Here is a 17,651-nt window from a genome sequence, read left to right on the forward strand (position 1 = left end):
TGGCTGCAGTGCACTTGTGGCCCTTCAGGAAATTATGCTGGAGAGGAGAAGGGCTTGAGTGTTAAGGGACAGGGAAGCGTCCTGTTTGGGACCAAGACGAAAAGCAAGGAGCTGTGAGGCTTGGATGAAACACACAGTTTGGTGACGAAGGACTGAAAACTGGTCCTGACACCATCCCTGAATAGTGCCCTGCAGCAGAGACCAGCTCCAGCTGATACCCACATATGAATCAGCAAGGCCTATCTGGGACTGTGCCTCCAGCCTGGTCCCACCATGATCTCCTTGTTCTGCAGCAAGTGGGGACTGTGCTGATCCCCCCTGGCTGACCCCCCAATTCTGATCCTGTCTCTGGAAAATCATCCAGAGCTGCAGCAGTTGCAGTTGTTACAGGAGCCGGGTCTTGAGCTGTGAGGCAGAGAAAGCTCTTTAAGAAGCTGAAAGGTGCAGAGCTGCATCTTCCAGTTAATTTATTTTGAGCTTCTTTTAAGATGGATTCTCTTGTGATCAGTTATTCCTTGATAGTACTGCGCTTTCAGCAGCAAGCCAGTCTCCTTCACTGGTCCCAACCGGCACGGCTGAGAAACAGCCTTTCCCTTGCAAGTTAATTATAGGAGAAAGCTGTTCTCTGCTTAACTCCTTCCTCAGGCAACCTACACAAGAAGCTTGGCCACAGGAGTCCCACACACAGTCAGTCTCACTTTGGAAGTTGATAAGAATAAAAGAGATAAATCAGGGGATGCACAGGGGAATGCTGTCCTCACTGCTCAGCTGAGCTGCTAAGCCTGTAGCCACCAGCCTTTACAATTTCTTTCCAGAGCCCCTGGCCAAAAACACTTGTGATCTTAAAAGATCAGTGCCTATACCAGTTAACTCTTACACGGTCCTTGCTTCTTACTAATTGTACTTGCCACTATTTACACAGACACTCCTGACTCCATCCTGTGAGGTCCTTTTGCACCCCGAATTTTCAGGCACTGTCAGTTCTCATATTTACTCTTTCTAGACTGTCAAAGCAACAGTAAAACCTAATCTGCAGATTCTTAAGATGACTTCAAGATTCTTTTATTCCCAGTTACCTGCTGAGAGCTGCCTGTGTTGATATTTTACTGACAGCAGAACACTTCACACCCTGTTATTATCTGAAAACAGCACATCCAGAAGGCTGCCATGAAGACATCCTGAAGATGGAAGCTGCCATCAATGATGCTGACACTTCAGGGTGTAATCTAGGACACCATTCATGGTTAGACCATCTATCCTAGCTTAAAACAAGCTCAATTAATCATATCACTGGTAGCCAGAGTAATGTCCAACAGGTAATGATAATTTTTATAAACAAACACTGCAGTATCTTCATGACCACCCAGATCACATAATGCTTTTGTTTTTAATGTGCTCACAGTTTCTTACTGTCACTTCTCAGCTTGTTATATGAGCTATAATCATAACTTCCTTGCAGTATCCCCAGTGAAATTGTCATATCCGAGTACAATTTGCTATAAGCCTGATTTAAAGTCTCTTCATCTGACCAGCTGAGTTGTCTTTCCCACTTCCAATAACAACTTTAAATAATCCTGCTATTCCACAGTGAGGAAAGCAGGCTGCTTCACAGCTAGCAAGCAATTTTGCACTGGTTCACAGAATAGGAAGGCACAAGTCCTTAAAAAGACAAAGGTAAGCTTAAGCTAACCTGAGTGTTGAAAAAGTAATGTCAATTATTTCTCCCCCCACTGTTTATAGTGTTTCCACAATACTGAAACTTAATTTTCCCCGTTTTGTTCTCCGCCATGTAGCAAACATTAATCCCTCCCTTCCCCACCCAGCCCCTCACCCTGAGCAGAGATGAAATAAACAACTGGGCTGCTCTTGCCAAGAGTGATTTCGCCTCCCGGCCGTGCCAAAACCACTGTTGTCTGCATCCTGGCATCAGCCATTTCAGCACAGCCTCAGGAATGGGATTTGCACAGCCAGCAATAGAAATAACTTGGCTTTTCGTATGTCCGAGCAAAATAATGGCTACCTAAAAATATCCTTGGCAAGGAAATGGCAGAGAGCGCCTTAAAATATACATCAAACTACTTAAAATCCACAGGGATTCAATGAGACAGAGGAAAGCAGTTTAACATACAGGCAGCAAAGAGGGTCATTGTTGGAGCTACACAGAAAGTAAAGTACTTCCTTTTCAAAGCGGAATCGGAAATAGAGTTTAAAGGGTTGCTTTTCTTTTTGTTTTTGGTTGGTTTGAGGTTTGAGTTTTCTTTTTTTAACCTCCTCTGTGGAAGGGGAGGCAGCCGAGAGCCAAGGACTGCGCTGCCCATCGGCTGGATGAGGAGAAGCGCTTTGCCCAGCAGCAGGTGGCTTTGGAAACAGATACTGGAGCAGTCCTGCCTTCTCCCCAGCACACCACCAGAAGAAAAGCAGTGGAAAATAGGTAGGCATCCAATGGAAACCTTTTTGGGTTCCCCTACAGCTTCCTTGAAGTTAGACTGAGCCTGTGAAATCCTCTAGTGCTGATGTTGAAATGTTTGGGTTTATTTTTCCCCTCATCAGAATCACCAAGTTGCCTGGAGGGTTTGTAGCGGTTGTTAGGAGTTGCAGGTAACACAGCAGAGGGTGTTTCAGTGGGTCCCAGTCACACGCTGACCTTCAAGGTGTTCTTCTCTTCAAGAACGTGCTAATTCCAGCTCCTGCAAAAACACGCTGCATTAGGAAGAGCAAGTTACGCAGTTTGGGGCAAGCAAAACTGGTAGCAAGAAGGCACTTGTGTGTAAGAGTGCACATTCTGCTCAGGCTCAGCTTGCAGGAAGCTTTTGAGAATTGTCTTTCTCCTGGGGTGGAAATTTCATAGACCCTGAAGCAACGAGCAGAACATTTCAGAAGGACTCAGACGCAGTGCCAGGAAGGCAGCCTGAGATCCCCTGGTTGCAGCATCAGCAGCATCTGCGGCTTTACCTACTCTGCTGCATTTTAGAAGCCTGAAACCATCTCCTGCTATCACCTTGCTGTCCGCAGTTACTCTAGGGAGCCTGACAGCAAGGACAAGCACTCATTAAAACAGATCAGCTCTAAGAGTAGCTATCTCTACCTTCTCCAGAAAGTTTCTTCTCCGCTTTTCCAATGTCTGTGAAGCATGTGGACTAAGAAAGCAGAACAAGAGAGTCAGCAGAGAGTTATAAACTCCTCTGCACTAAGGATTTATACAAAACGTCCTGCTGCAGAAGGGTCCGAGTACAAAATATATACAAAACTGAGCAGTAGAGGTATGGAAAAATAAATATTTTCTAGGTCTGCCAAAGGGAACAGGGTGGGAAGGGATGCTGTTGCCAGGATTTCACCCGAAGCAGCCAGCTGTAGTAAGAACAGCTAGAGTAGTAGCCAGGACAGAGCCAAGCTGTGGGGTTACTGTGCTTTACTAGGCCAGGAGTTAGGAATGGGATTAACAAAATACAAAGCCAAAACACCCACAAGTTAGTTTTGAATCTGTAATAACTCCTTTTGAGATGTTGGCATTGGGGTAGGATTCCTGCAAATGAAGAAAGCTGTGGACATCTAGAGGTCTAGCTCTGGAGGAGTGCCTCCAAATAGCCAGAATAGGAGAACAAGTTAAAGAGCAACCACAGAGGCAGAAGGGTCAAGGCACAAAGTGATCAATGTAGAAGGAGCAAGAGACAACCCGGTTAAAGCAAACATCATGTTTTCAGTACCAAGACTTCTGGAAAAAGGTGCCTGCAGCATAGCTTGGGCAGACCTGAAGATGTTCAGAGTGCAGAAGAAAACCAGCAGCAAGCATGCTGCCAGCACATTTGATCGAGGCCAATGCTAGAAGTGCAGAAGCCCAGAAAACATATATGGTTTGATACAGGACAGAGAAAATAAATAAATTACATGAGCAATAAAGAATAACAGAGAACTGCACATGGACCCACAAGCTTCCCTTACAGCAACCACACACAAACAAGTTGGAAAACAGTTCAAAGACCGCAAGAAATGAGGAACTACAAGATCTAACAGATATATGAGCTAAGATGATAGTTTCCTACGCTCCAAACTACCCAGTTCTCCTCTGCTGACGAGTTGACCAGAGAGACTTCAGGCAGACACAGTCTATGTCTATGTGGATCAGTAATGCTGTACCAGAGCAGCAAGTTCATAGAGTGGAACAATTGCTTTACATCCATGCTATATTTATTTTGGGGTTTAATTTTGGATAGCTCTAAGTCTGATCCTGTGACCTGGATGTGTATTAATAGAGATCAAGCATTACATGCCTGACCTGAAACAAAATGTTTCTCTGAATGCACCCATAGTTTATGTGGTCTTCAGTGCAAGCGGGAACCAAGTGAGTGGTGTCCCCATGCAGATCTCATGCTGCACGAAGCCCCCAGATGTGCAGTTAGCACAGATGTTTTAGCATCTGCTGTACTCATCTCCGGGATGGTGCCAGCATCAGGAGGACAGGATGGGGCTTGGGGAATGTGGGTCTGTATTTGGATCAGAAACCATTTGGCTCAAGTGAGTTTCTTGTTTCCAGGAAAAGTGGCATTAAACAGGAAAAAAAAAAAGGGGGGGGGCTTCCTGAGGGAAATGGCACATGTGCAGCTTTTGCGTAGTACACAGAACTTTGTCCAACTTGGAGCCTTTTGAAGTGCAGCATTGTCCTACACTATCACCCTCAATCTGTTTCCTCAGCAGATCTGTCTGCTGGTACCCTAGGCTGATATCTGCCCATGCTCTGCCTCCTTAGAACTGAACCACTGTGAACATAAGACAGCAAACAAGCTTGTTACTGATGTGTTTTGGCATTGCTCCATTTATTATTGATATGGTGTGTAAATGATGGCCTGCTGTCCATTTCCTCTGCTCTAAAGTGTTAATATCAATTATTAAAAATAGTCTAGATCATGAAATATGGGGCATAAAAACACTTGCCCATGAGTGATGGGCACACAGCTACGACACAGCTACATCCAAGCCGCATCCTTAATGTGGCAGCTCTGAAGGCTGGTGCTGACTGGTCATACAAGTGACAGCAGCCTCTGCAATGCCATCTCCTTCCCTTGGCTAAGGCATGAGGGGTTGCCAGAGGAGTGGCAGTGCTGAAGTGTCCTCTCTGGAAGCAAGAAGCTGCCAGGATCCATGTTACAGGTAGAGCTTTCCAAGATGAGCTAAAGATAAGGCACATGCAGGCAAAAAAAAAAAGGGGGGGAGAGGGGCATGCAAAAAGCAAAAAAGACTAATGTCCTTCAAAGGGAAGGCCTGAAACAGTTTGTTTTGGGGACTGTTTTCATGCAGACAGGAGATGCACAAATCCTGCACTTCAGGCTTTGCCACCTCCTGTCCTCCAGGGCAATGTGCTATCACTTCCACCCCCATCAACATAGACATGTACCCATTTCACATGCAGGACTGTGTATTTCCATTCCCCAAAGGCATCTGGGACTGACATGCCATCAGGGGAAGAAGGAATCCCCTTGGTCTGGAATATGCTGTCAGAGAACCACAACGTGGACCATTACAGCAAGACAATGGGTTATTGAACACAATGGCTTTAACTCACATCACTGGGAGCCACGCAGCAGCATGCCAGGAGCTGTACACAACAGAGGTCCCTGTCCCATCATTTACAAGTCCAAAGTCAGCAAGAAGCACGAGGCAGAGATCCGCAGAGCATGTGGACCAGTCCAATGTACCTTGAAGTGCACAGACTCAAAAAGAGCCTAATGAGATGAGGGACACCAAAGCCAGGCTTGCAGCAGTCCCTTCAGCTTCACAGCAGTGCAACCCTAACCCCATGAGACAAAGAGGACTTATCAGGTGATGGAGATGTTTTGGCAAGTGTCCCTTGGCTCTATAGAAAACAGTTCTTAAAACTGCACACCCAGAGCAGAGTTTTCCCTCCCTCTCTCCTCCACCCCCTTCTTTCTGGGGATGGCAGGCGAGGAGTAAACGTTGGGTTTATTCATCCCCTCTCCATTGATTGCAGCGTGCGTCACCGACTGCACGAGTGTGGGAGGTGAAAGTGTGCCTCACAGTCAAATCACCAGCCTTTCAGCTTAATAACACCTCAGGGGGATGCAGGCTCTCTTCCCCTTTTCAAAATAAAAACAGGAGAGGAAATAAATGTTCCTACAATGTAAATCAAAAGTGAACAAAAAAAAATCCTCCAAAACTTCCACAGCAGGAGGTGAAGAAAAAACAATGCACACAACACCTGGTAAATAAAAACACCTCACTTTCTTTTGCATGAAGCAGAAGAGAGAAGATGTCAAGGCTGGATGGCGTATGGCAAGGACCCTGGACCAGGGATGCTGAGCGGCAGCACAGGACAAGGCAGCCCAGTTGCAGCAGCCCCAGGGAAGGTCAGCGCTACTCCTCTCTGGTTGGGGTCACACCAAATCCCAGAAAGCTGGGCCAAATGGCACGTAAAGCAAACAAACCATTCGGCCAGCACCAACCATTTCCATGAGCACCTGGACATTTTAGGAGCTCTTTTTAGAAGGAAGGTTTGAAGATTCAAGATGGACCCGTGGAGACAGACCAAACCCAGAGCTGGGGATTTCATTCCCAGGAGCTCCCATGGGCTCAGACTTTGCAAACCAAACTCTCCAACCCTGATGGCCACCACCAGTGAGTTCTGTCACCAGCTCCCATAGTCATGTCCAAAGGCAGATTTTCCACCACGTGTCTGCAGAGTGCTGCACGCTTTCTCTCTGACAGTTTTATCCCCTGGAGAGCTGACACAATAGGCCCAGGCATGCTGATCAGGCAGACACATCTCTAGGCTTTTATTAGAGAATAGGCATTTTGTTTGCTCAGTCATTCCAAGCAGCCTCAGCAGATCCACAACAGTCCACGGACGTGATGTCTGTACTAGCTGCCAGGGAGGCCCTGCTGTCCCAGACCAGGGGGCTTACAGAACCTGAGACCTTTCCACACACACACAAAAAAAAGAAAAGGCAACAGTGAGATCAGGCATTCACCTTGTGACAAAGACCCCAAAAATGCAAGTTCTTAGCCCAACACAGAAGAAACACAGAAGAAACACAGAGGAGGGATGACAGCAGACATCTTCAATAGGGGAGAGGAACCTGGCTGCCATGTACACAAGTAGGATATCAAGGACCATTTCTAGACAAGAAGATACAGATATTTTTACATCTAAGTGGCATTAAGAAGAGCAGCGCAGCCTAGAGAGACCCATGTGCCTGGCTGGGGATCCAGGAAAGCAGGCAGAAGCCCATGGATCCCATTATAATGAACTTTCCCAAAGCTCAGAATTTTCTTATATTCAGCTATAGGAAACCCTAGCGCTTTGAGAAGATACAGCGTTCAGCAGGGTTACCTGTCCCTCATGAAGGCCAAAAATACCTTCATAGTCTGCCAGCAATGACCTGCACAAACTTTGCCAGTACTCCTCTCTTTCCACCAGTGCCAGCTCCACAGCTTGGGCTTGCAGATTGCCAGTCCTGCAACATACTGACAGCCATCAAACCCACCTCAAAACAGGGCTATATACCAGTCTGGACAGCAAGCATGGCCCAAGGCCAGCTCAGGACTCATGGGATGCTGCTGACCCACAGGCAGCCACGTGCTGCCCGTGCTGAGGAGCCCACGCTCCGGCAGGCAGATGATGTTTTTCTGAATGCATCCCCATTTATAATGAGACATTACTCACAAGCTGGAGAATAAAATAGAATAATAGCATCTATCAGCGTTAGTCATGTTTTAAATGCGTACTTTCAGAGCGGCATGGGATTTGATAGGATAATCTTCCAATAGACATGTAGGAAGCTTTCATTGAGGGACACAGCCCTGCAGGCAAATGACAGCTTGCTGCTACGCTGAACATTGCTGTTGGGGGGGCTGAAACTTGGAGCCATGTTGGCAGGAATCCACAGCCCCTTAGAAAGACATTCAGAGCAAAACAACAGGTTTTAGAAGTTTTGCAAACTCCAGGTACCACAATTCCTTTGGCTTTTGATGCAGGGTCATACCTGGCCAGTTTCACAAGGTCTTTTTATTCGCCTTCCTCTACAGTTTGACTCTGACATCCCTAATGGATATATTCCGCTCCCCAGACAAACCCTGTGTTGCTGAAAAAGAACATGCACCAATTCATAAGAAAAAACTCATTGCGGAATCAGGCCTCAAACTTCTGTGAGCATGGAGTGCCACAGCCTCCCACAAGCTTGTGTTTGGGATGCCTTACCAGAAGGTGCTGGGAATTTTACAAGCCAATTAAGCTGGGAGAACGAAGTTTTGTCTCAAAACCCAAAACGATTCACTTGCACATCTGTTTCCATGATCCCCTGACAAAAAGCAGAAACCCTCTTGCTGGGAAAGCCCAGCTCTCCAGCATCCTATCTGAGGATCTGAGGTCTGTCCTTCTGGGGAGCCCAGTGAGACAAACTGGCTCAGCACCAAGACCACTGTGCTTTGTTTGAGAAAATTCATTGCAGGATTTCAGCTCTGTGAACAACTCTGATCTCCCCCCGCTATGTCTGAGGCACAGTAAAATCTGCCAAGCAGTATTTTCTGTATGCTTAAGGAGATGATGGAGAGGAAATTTGGTTCCCAGTCAGATGCTCTTAACCAATTTCAGCAGTGGCAAGACACGAGAGAATAGCAATTTCGCACAGCAGTGCAGTGATATTCCTTGTAGCTGCCTGCTGATCTGAGGAAGGCTTCTGTGATATATTAACAAAACAGAGCAGAGGAGGTGAGGTGCTCATGCCCTACCATAGTGAAGGGCCCCTATACCCTGGCTCACACAGGATAAGAGTGCTTTGTTCTTGGTGGCTGCCAGCCCTAGGTCAGCACTGACACACATGGCCAGTGGAGGTGGTCAGCCAGCTCCACACTCTTCAGATGGAGGATGCAAAGCCTTCCAGCTCTGTTACAAAACAGTACAAAAAAAAAAGTAAAGAAAAATGGAAGCAAAAGAGGTGCATAAGGATGCTGAAGTTCACCTGGGCTTGCACAGTGGGAACTGATGTGCTTGGTCATGGGTGAGGGGAATGAGGTTTGGGGGCCTCTCAACACCCAAGAGAGGGATTAAAGTGACCCCTTCTTCACAGGGTGGACCCACAAGCCCACTGTGTGGCTCTGGTCCCTTTTGAACCTCCGATGCTCCCTCACACCATTCCAAAACGGTGAAAAGCTCAATTTTCCTGTGGCAGTGTTGTGCCTGCTGCCAGTGCAAAAATCTTGAATAGCAAGACTATGATACTCCTTCCTCTTTTCTTTTGCATCTAGAAAGAGAAGGCATTAAGAAGAGAAACAGCCAGTTGATGCGACAGAGTTTTCAAAGGGAGGAACAATGTCCCCACACACCTGTCCCCCCAGGGAATGCAGACCTGACCAGCACATCAGGGCTGCAGACACCAGTCCTTTCTGCAGAGAGAAGATGGGAGAGCAATGACTTCCCCTTTAAACTAAATTGGGGTGGAAAAAAAAAAATAAAAAGAGTACCCTGCACGTTTTTGAGCATGAGACTCCTATACAAATGGTCTCCGCAATGTTTAAACCATTTGGGCTCCTTCCTTATGCTGTTTCTAAGTTTGAAGAATGCCTGCTGGGTATGATTAATATTCCTCCTCCTACACTTACCCATTACTCCTGACAGCAAAAATTAAAACAGGAGCTTCTCTTCATTCAACCCCAACCCACAGGAACGTGGTTACATGGGGAAAGTTGCTAATAAAAAATAGGAATGTTTGTAGATCTGCTGCATTCACAGCCAGGAGAGGTGTAGCTCTCATTCAGTATCCCTGATGGATGAAAGATCCCTCACCTCCTCCCAAAGGGATGCTTGGCACAAGTACTGCTCAGCCAGATTTGGGGGGAAAACCACAGCATACAGCACCTTATTTCAGGTCCCTGTGGCAGAAGGGATGCCTGTGGGATCACTGCAGCCTTGCTTGCACCAGGCAGTGTTGCTATGGGCACTGCTGCCTAGGAGCAGCCAACAAGAGAGGGAATAGAGAGGAGCTGTCCCAGAGCCTTCCAAAATTCAGCTTCTTATTATGCTGCACGTTTCTTCCCTCATCTTCCCTCCTTTTGCGAGTTTCAAGTTACATTTCACCATTGAATAAAGTTTTATCCTTAACCAAAGCGCTGTCAGCAGAGGTGTTAACTCATGTATTTAAACATGTGTAACAAGGAGTGGGGGGAGCGGGTACAGCAGCTCAATATGAATCATTACTCCAAGTAATCCCACATCAGCCCAGCCCTCTGCATACATCACTGTATCTGCCACCCCATGGGGTGAGCAGGAGAGCACATCAGGGAGAAGCCCTGGTGACCCATAGCTGGGTGTTTTGCCCATGATGCAGTAGGTCAATCTGTATTACTCTCCTGACACCTGCTGCTGGTGGGAGCAAAACCATCACAATTTACTGCAGAACCAGGGGCCATGCCGATGATTTGTTGACACCCGCAAAGGAGCAGTGTGCCCAAGGCACTGCCTTCCTGTCCTCGGGTCTGGGAGGAGACATTTCAGCCCTGCTGTGTTTCTGCAGCTGTGTGGTGATCACCTGGAGCTGGAGGAGCAGTGGACTGCAGCCTCACTGATACAAGAATTGTTTTTGTCATCCTGCCTCTCTTTTCTCATGGAGACCTGTTCTTCAGTTGGGGCTGGTCTTGACACAGCGCTACTACGAGTAGCCTTTCCAACATAACAGTTCAGGGAGGGTGGAACAAGAGTGCAGTGTTTTCCACCTCAGGGTCTCAATGAATGAAGAAGAGCAGAGCAGGTGTTCCCACCTCCAAGCAGGCTTTTTCAGCATAAATCCCAGAAGGTAGGGTAGGGTCCAGTCCACAGAACAGCAGGGTCCTAAGAACTTCACAGGTTCCACATCAAACACATGCAAAAACCTTCAAAGACTTTTTAACATTGTACAGCATCCTAAACTAGAACAGTAAAGGTACCAAACAGCTCCAAAACTCACAGCATGGACCTGTAAAGCAGGTTGCCCTGCAGTGCTGGTATCAAAAGTTAAATGCAAAGAAGCCTCAGGGATTGGCCAGAGCAACCCATAACTTGATTTGATGAAGACCCATGTCTTGCAGAAGAATCTTTACAGATGCTGCAAGACTGTGCAGAGGTTATGTTAGCCCTCCTGACTTGGGACTACATCCTAATACAGTGAAGTCCATGACAAATTATCAGGTTCACTGTTGCGATACACAACAAGCAGTTGGCTCCAAGGGCAGCATCCCAGGCTCATTTCTGAGCCATTTCTGTTTGTCTCATAGGTTGCATGAACCCAGGGAAAAGCAAGGCAAGCCTCAAACCTTCTTTCCCTTGAAACAGGCAGCTTTTGGCTGAGAAAATGCTTGAAGCCACCCCAGCTTACTGGCAGGCATTTAGAAATACCCTCCATCCCAAACTCAGCTGGGTCATACCCTGACTTTGGCTCACCAAGGACCCTTTCACATCTTTACTTTGGAAGAAGCTCAGGTGGGAAGATCAATACACATTGCTCCCTCCAAAGAAAGCATCATATTGAGCTGAGGGCTTATTCCTACTGACACCTGATCCCAGATAACCCCATCCATGACCAAGTGAGTTGTACTTACCACCTGAAAGCAGGTAACTCCAAGCCACAGCCATCAGCTCCCTACAAAAGCAGTACCCTAGCAATTTTGTGAGGGGTAGGGGTTTGCATTTCCTTTATCCTCCTTGCAAGAAACTGTGGGGAATTCAATATTCCCTCTGTGTTTCACCACCTGGCTTGGCTATGGCAGATCACTAAATACCAGAGGGAAGAGTTTAGTTTTGATTCTGGAAGGCTTCAAGGGACATTGTTCAGGAGACACTTATACAATGGTAATGAGCCAGAGATCTCCTTAAAAAAAAACCCTACGAAAAGCATTTTTAATTGCAACCCACTCCCTTCAATTAACTTCCCCCCTCACATTTAAAAGCAGGAACAAGTCAGGAACTCAAGGCAAACCTAAGAAAATAGCAGTCCTACGGCAGCCTGAGTTTCAGGTGCAGGACTCATCCGTCATAGCACTGGCCTTCTCCCTCCCTCCACACCCCAGGTAAAGCTAGATAAGCACTTTTAAGAGCCTTTAAATTCTCCCTGGTCCATACCACAAGGCACATCCTCCCTGTGGAGAGAGGATGGGGCAAGCATGGCAAGACTGCAATGAGGCTGGGAAAGTGGAAAGATCCCAGCTCCATCACCACAACAACTGGACACCCTCCAACTTCCCAGGTCTGCTGTCACATAAATAATCACAAAGCACCTTCACAGGGTGGGTGTAGAGGGGGAAGAGACAGTGAGAAACAAACTGCATTCCTCTTTAACGAGGATAAAGAACAAAATGGAGTCAATTAAGTCTGGTTCTGGTGACATTTCTCTGAGTACATGAAGACTGGTATAAGCTGAAACAAGACAAGTTGTTTGAACCCTGTGGGCACGATTGTTTGTTGTTGTTTTTTTTTTTTAAAAAAAATTAGTTTTTCGTGATTTATTTCAATTTTTTTCCTCTGTTACTGGTAGGTTCAAAGGACATGTGGGACAGATTCAACTCAACAGTTTGTAAACAGCTGATGTGGGAGGGAGAAGGCGCTTAAGTTACTGGAATTGTTTTCATTCAAAAAATTTTGTAAATTAATTCCTCCCCCAACTGCCTGCTATAAACACCACAGAGCCATGTTCCTCCTCTTCAAATGGATCATGCAGACAGATGTGCCTTCTGTTCTTTCGCAAACATCAAGGCTGCCTCGCTCCCTGTGTAAATGTCAAGGTGCTAATTAGTTGTAACAGGAGTCAGGCGAGGACAAGTCGCAGTGCTGGGAACACGATGGCAGCGACACGGAGAAGGAGCCGCGCCTGGATTTTAAACGTCTCCTCCACAGCCTCTGAGGAACGAGACAGGCAGTGCAGCATGGCAGGGACCAACCAGTCCCCAAACCACCAGCAGGTACTCAGGGCTCATGGTATGGGGGGGCTAAACATGGGGTACCCCTTTCTCCTGCAGCCACGGGAGGGCATCCCCAGGCTCACACACCGTGGTGCACATCCGTAAACAAGGAAAAAAGGGGAACATGGACAAGGGAATGTGTCAATCTAATATGCAGCCTTGCCACTGAGTTTATAATCTCTACTTTCCCAATAAACACCTGTCCCTTGTTCTCCAGGGTAGCATCAACAGGTCTTCTCACCCCTTGTCAGCTTCAGTTCAGAGAAGTCAGGGAGTTGTTATATCCACCACATTTCCATCAATACTTTACACTTTCCAACCCCTCCCTTTACCACAAAGTAATATTTTAAGCCTCAGGACAGAGGTGTCACTTAAGTTCTCTTTGCTTAGACAGTGCCTGTTGACCATTTAATTGCATAGTAATTACAATGGAGCAGCAAGGTAATTACAAGATAAATACCTTTTCACTGCATACGAATACTCCTCTCTTCCTGCCCATGTTGCAGGCCACATGGTAACTCCACATGGTAGCTCCTCCTGGCTCTACCACATGTGAGCCCAGTCGTTTACTACAGCCCGTAATTATCAAGGCATTACAGGGTGTTTACCTGGTGTGCCTCAAATTACCATTTAGAAAACAAGTGAAAGCAGAGGTGGCACCAGAAAGGCTCCCAGTTACAGAGAAATGGCCCTGTGTGATAGCACCCATTGCTGCTTTCTTCCCGTTGTAGCTGTAGAGGAAGGGTAGGAGTATGCTGACAGATGAAGGAGGTTGGTGGAGCGTAGAAAAGCCCTACTGATTTTGGCAAGTGCTTCCAGGTGTCAAATGGGAGAGTCAAAGCATTTAATCTCAGCAGCAACCAACTATTTCCATCAAAAGCAAGGGAAGTTTATAAGCCTTCCACCTACAGGTGCTCTCCTCCTCCTCCTCCCTGCCCTCCACTCACTCATGCCCAACTGAGACAGGGTCACACCTGCTGGTACAGCCACCCAAGGGACTCTTTTGGTGTGGTCACCCACTTCGCAGCCCCAGGATTGCTGCTGGCCAGCCCAGCTCAGGCACAACCTTACACCTGCTGCATCTTTGCTATTTGAAATCCAACTCCAGCAGCAAGACCTGAGCAGCTCCATGGTGGCTGGCACCCTGCAGTCCCACCAACGCTTTACCAGGGGTTGTAGCAGGGATGCTCTGATCCTTGTTACTCAGGCTGGTTCCACCAGACATCAGAGGAAATTGTCAGAGATCTTCTTTCTGAGACTGGTAGGAGTGAGAAGTAATTAAATGTTATTTCTCACTAGTTATTACTTTCCCTGCCTCTGCAAGCAGCTGTCTCCTGGCTCTTGCTTGCATTGGAGCTTGCTGGAAGCATCCCTGGGTTGCCCTTTCTGCTCTTCAGCAAACTGGCTTTCCCAAGGACTCCCTTCTGTACTTCCCTGGAGGAAACAAAGAAAGCACTGCCTTCCTCCACAGACTCATAATCCTTTACTCAAACTTACAGATTATTTAAAAATAAGCAGGGATTTCATAGTGGGTTCTGGAGTGCAAGGGACTTGGGAGTATTAAATTCCACCATTTTATCTCTAGCATGCTGAGTCCTAACACCCTACTGCACAGAAAGAGAGCAGCAATGCTGAGCACTGGAGGAGTGATTGCTCTTCCAGCCCTGAGACGGAGCTTTACACCTTCCACCGAGTGGGAAAACACAGGCATCACAAGCCAGCACTGCCCACCTCCTGGAAGCAAAGCGAGGAGCATCCCAAGGGTCCTTCCACTGCTGCAACTGTGGGTTAACATTATGAATTCAGCTTCTGAAGAAAGGCAAGAAGTGCCTTGTTCCACATCACAGCAAGCGACACAGTGCCTACAGTGCCCAAACTATCCATGACCACCAAAGTCAGCTCAAGGGCTACCCAGGACAAGAGACCAACAGCTACCGGAAGATGGTGAAATGCAAGAAGCAGCAGCAGGGTGGGCTTCTGCTGACTCTGCAACTTTATACTTTTCTCCCTCCGTCCCATCTGCCCTAGCCATGGGGAGATCGCATGCACAGCTCCTCCCACCCCCCCACCAGCTCAGCTCTGGGCTCCATCTATCCCAGGGCATCATCTAACCACCATCTCTACATCTCTCTCCTCCTGGTACACTCTATGTCAAATCTCTAGTTGCACTACACTGTAGAGCCACCTCTTTGATGCCAGATAAACACCTGTAGCTGCTGAGATTGTGCCATGGTGTCCAAGGTTTGAGCTTGCATTTTCCTTCTCCTTGGCCTGCAGCCTTTTTTCCTAGAAGTCTCAAGAAAACCACGTTTCAGCCACATCCACCGGCAGGCAATAGCACAGCAACCTGAAGTCTGGATCCCTAGTAAATGAGCTAACAGGAATTAAAGGGGTAAAGAAAAAAATAAAAGGGAGTGCTGGTGTACCCCCGGTTTTAAGAGGTACAACAGCACATCAGTGCCAGAGATGCTGCTGTGTGGAACCCTATAGCTCTCTAAGGAGGACACAGGGAACGACACAGACCTGCTGCAATGGAAGGACATACTGCTGCCAGACACACGCTTCAGCACCAGCAAACACAGGTCACCCCAGTGACCCACACCAGCAGCAGTTTCCTGGCTTCTCGTGCTCCTGGTGCTGGTCAGCTGAGCCAGTGCCGCCAGTGTCAGGAGGGTGGGACAAGGCAGAGGGACTGGGACAGCTTAGCAGCACTGCTAGAGCAGAAAGACGCAATGACATGGGGTAGCTATTGAAGGCTGCAGCCCGCCTGGGCAAATACAGCCAACTCCGCTTATCTTTTAAATCTACTGCCCACTTGGTACCAATGCAAGAGAGGCTTTGGCAATGCCTGTAGCCCTGGATGGAGGTGTGGAACACGAGCAGGTCTCCCCAGCAGCCATACAGGGAAGCAGAGTGCTGTGGTGCACAAGCAAGTGTCTTGGAATTGAAAGTATCAGGCCATTCACCAACCCAGGGGGAACCAGCAGGACAGGATGACATGTGTCCATACTGAGCAAGAGGAGCATTTCCCTCAGCTGAGGATGAGCCAGAGCCAGGTTGCAGCAGTGCCTTGCTAACATGCACCCCTGAGCACAGCCATACTCCAGCACTGGTGCTCCTTCTGCTAATCCTTCCCTGATGGCACTGTCCCAGCACAAGTAGCCAGAGCAACGAACAGGACAACAGCAGAGAAAGCCTCTCCTTGCACATTTAACCCCAATGCATGTACCAGGCAAGCACACTCTTCTGCAAACTCTGAAGCCCTGGCCAGCAAATACTACCCAAGGAGCAGAAGAGCAGAAGCTACTTTCCCCTCCACCCCACCAGACTTTTTCACTTTCCCAGGAAGCCCATGTATAAGCCTGTCTCCACCTCCTTCCCCAACTGACCCCATCTTTACAATGAACCTACTTCCTCTCCTATCAGCCTAAAAACCCCAACAGGACTCTTTACCTCTTGCTCATGTAGCTTTAGCAGCCTCTAGGAGTGTTAACAGCCACTGCTGATATCACAGCTCTCCTGTGGCCCTTGTTGTCCTCAGCCCCTTACTCCTCTAGCCATCACTGTGAAGGACTTCCTAAACTCTTGCTGGAGCCCTGCCCTTCCTTTTAAGTCTGTTGTACTTCAGCAGTTTGCAATTGGGCAACTGATTGCAGCCTGGGTAGGTAATGAGGCACCTCTTTAACCCTTTCCAGGCAGTAACAGAGTGGGATGTGTTCACCCTTCTGGTTGGGGTGAGAGGGTATTCCCTGCCCTCTTTTAAATCTGCCAACACCAGAAGCCTAATCATGGAGGGATGCCCTCCATGAAAGGTGCCCTGGCAGTTGTGGGTGGCTCCCAGGACACCTTGCGTGATGGGACAAGCACGAGCACACTGAGGCAGGGGTACAGGACGTCATGGAGCACCTCACTCCCCAAAACAGAGGGATGCCACCCAGCACCCTGCAGGCTGGTGTCCCGGTGTACAGAAACCGCTCCAAGTGCTGTGGTCCTAGGGATGTGAGCCAGTGCAGCTCCAAGGCAGCAATGGTGTGAGGGGCCATCCATGGCTCCCCAAAATACACTGTGTGCCCTGCGTGCCCTTGTCTCCATGTGCAGGGGCGATGGCGCAGCCCTGCGGGCGTGTGTGTGCACTTGGGAGCCAAAATAACGAAGCTGTGTAGGAGGGAGGCTGGCTCTGACTCACCCACTGCTCCGAAATACCCTTTCCTCTGGAGGAATCAGCTTTTCCTCTGCTCCTTGCTTTAAAGAGGGCTTTCAAGGGGTTCCCCCCCACCCCAAACCTGCAGTGTCCTGCTGGTGGTGTCGCAGGTGGTAAGAGCCTGCACGTACCATGGTGTGGCACAATTTTATAGTGAAAAGAAAGGAGAAGCATTGGGGCACCCCAGCACACTGCATGGCTGCTGAGCTGGGGGTGCTCTTGCAACGTATGGGGTTTTCTCCCCAAAACACCACCTCTCTCCAAATGCCTCTAGTGACATGGCTGAGGTCACAGCGATGCAGCTGGATAGGTCTTAGGTGTGTCCCTGGGCATTTCTGCTTCTCCTCCCATGAATGTAATCCTTTCTGTGAAATAAGAGCAATGAAAAATTAACATGACATTATGAAAATGTAAGGTCTCGCGTCCTTGCCAGCGACCTCACCCCAACCAAATTAAACACTGGACTCAATACAGTCACATATGCCCTCAAAACGCATCTGTGCTGGTCAGTGAT

The 17,651-nt window shown here is 48.0% G+C and overlaps 1 long non-coding RNA gene across 1 annotated transcript; it reads right to left on the minus strand.

Moving 5' to 3' along the window:
* Positions 1-168: 168 nt before the first annotated feature.
* Positions 169-16,769, minus strand: LOC110363811 (uncharacterized). The gene is made up of 2 exons (XR_002422144.2): positions 16,390-16,769; positions 169-2,687 (listed from the first exon to the last, which is right to left on the minus strand). It is a non-coding gene; the product is annotated as an uncharacterized LOC110363811 (long non-coding RNA).
* Between the last annotated feature and the right edge of the window lie 882 nt (positions 16,770-17,651).

This window comes from Columba livia, chromosome 7 (genome assembly GCF_036013475.1).
Source record: "Columba livia isolate bColLiv1 breed racing homer chromosome 7, bColLiv1.pat.W.v2, whole genome shotgun sequence".
Classification (NCBI taxonomy): domain Eukaryota; kingdom Metazoa; phylum Chordata; class Aves; order Columbiformes; family Columbidae; genus Columba; species Columba livia.